Genomic DNA, 2500 nt, shown 5'->3' with positions numbered 1-2500 from the left:
AATGTAAAACCCTGCTCAGACAAACTGCTTTCTATCATAATTGGCGACATGACTTAAAATTTGGGTGTTATGAAATAAAACTGTCTAGTGATATGAAATAAAACTGTCTAGTTAACTGACAAAGCGTTGACAGTTGAAGTTTATTATTCCTACTCTTTGACTCTGTGCCTGTCAAACCGCAGGGAGAAGCATTTACAAACCTGCTCAACCACCAACAGGACCAACCCACAGTAGAGGTTTGCAATAAACATTTGTCAGCTTGCCCTCCGGCTGACGAATGGGACGTTCAAACAGCCTATTGTGGCTCTTAATGATAACAACCTTTTCACCCAGAGTTCTCTATGCAGTGTTGTGTACAGTACATTGCTTCATCTGTGACATCACAACCAGCCTCTTTTATGACACAACCATCACTCTGCACTGTGACACTGGCGCTATTCTCGTCTGTGACATCACAATCACTATGATCTCCTGTGTGACATCACTGCCTTTGTAAGCTCCGTACAAGCACCCTACTACCAGGCCTGAGAGGTAAGATGATGTCACTGGTGGATGACATCACCTTGTCGCCAGCTGCAACAGCGGACGACTGATTGATGACATTGCATTAGACACCCCCAGTAGCCTCTGTTGACACAGAGAGTGCTTTACTGTTGCATCACACACTGTGTAGTCTTTTGTGTAAATGTAAATATAAAGTTGGCCAAGAATAGATATGAAAGTGATCGAAACCCTTGCATCCCTGATCACACTTTCACACTTTGTGCAACAAAAAAAAACTGCTAGATTCTGTTGTCACTGATTCCGAGTTGTCCGTTTAGTCCTTTCAACCACAGACACGCCTGACCAACACATTTGATTCTGTGGTTCTTCTCACTCCAGAAATAGGCTGTTGACAGTTTCCCATGAATTCCAAGGTCTGTCAATTTTAACAAGCAAAAACAAACATCGGTCACACCTCACCGTGAGAAACACCGGACTCATCCAACCTTTTCAGACACATTTGGGTTGCATGAGAAGAAGAAGAAGAAGAAGTGTGTTTGCAACATGTGTGCATGGCCAATTCAGCTCCTCAGGGTGGCTGAAAAAGAGAGATAGAAGAAGGTAGGGGCAGAGAGAGAACGGGAGGGAGGAGCAGGTCATATGATTGAGAGTTGTGACCAATCAGGCGAAACACCACAATGTTTGTTCCCTGAGTTTATCTGTGTATCTGTGTATCTGTCTCATGCAACATTACAACTATATTGTCCGATCTTGGAAAGGGGACAGGGCCTGAACAACACATAAACAGTCAGACAAACACATAAACAGTCAGACAGGCTTTTTCCTCATTTGCTTCATGCCTCCATCCTTGGCCCCTCTTTTCCATCATCTCACTTGCTCTTACTCTACTCATTGGCCTTCCTTTTTCTCCCCTCTTTCTTTCTTAATTTCTCTCTCTCTCTCTCTCTCTCACACACAAACACACACACACACACACACACACACACACACACACAGACACACAGACACACACACACACATGCACACATGTTTTGTATGTGAATGACTTGTTGATTTTGTATAGCATATATTTTGTGAAGCATTTTTGCATTGACTGGTGTCAATAAAAGCTTTTTAGAATTATCTCTCTCTCTCTCTCTCTCTCTGCCTCGGATCGTAAACACTCAGGAGGTCATCATGGTTTGAGAAGAAATTCCTCACATTTTTTCCCAGTAAAGCCAAACAGATTTCCGAGTGGTGTCAGTGGTCAGGTTGGGCTACACATACAGAGGCTCCGGAACATGTCAGTCCTCAGGAGGAGAGTGTGATATAGCATTGGGTTACAAGGGCGTTGTGAAATATACACACGTACACACATGCACACACACGCACACATACACACGCACACTCACACACACACACACACACACACACACACACACGCACAGTCACACACACACACACACACACAGAAATGATAATATATGAAACGAGAGACACACACACTGCGAAACCACTGGAACTCCTGGAATGGTTGCTCTGTGGGTGTAGGTTATGGCTGCAGTATCATTGGATCTATTTTATTTTGTTTGTTTTGTCCAATGTCACTGTTTCTGTGTTGTGTATGTTATTGAAAGGAAAGCGTGGGTTATAGAAAAACAACATAGCTGAGATTCTACCTCAAAAGCGAGGAGAAAAGCATGCCACACACTCCAAAACAATCCACTCTCCTCTGTATGATATAAGGTCATAGTGGTGGGAGACACACATGACACACACTTCGCTGGGTGTTTGAGAAAGCTGTGACATTTCAACATAAACACTGTTCATCTCTGTGAGGCGTCATTATATGTTAACGGCTCTAATGCTACAGTATTATATGGCAATGTGTGGTTCCGCCAGAGTGTAATTTCAAACACACACACACTCGGTCCCTAACACACACACACCCACACAAACACACACACACACACACGTATGTAGGCACACACACACATACATACACACACATCTTTCC

This window comes from Nansenia antarctica (assembly GCF_963989245.1).
Source record: "Nansenia antarctica genome assembly, chromosome: 5".
NCBI classification, from domain to species: Eukaryota; Metazoa; Chordata; class Actinopteri; order Argentiniformes; family Microstomatidae; genus Nansenia; species Nansenia antarctica.
The sequence above is the reverse complement of the archived record's forward strand: the minus strand, read 5'-3'. Positions refer to the sequence as shown.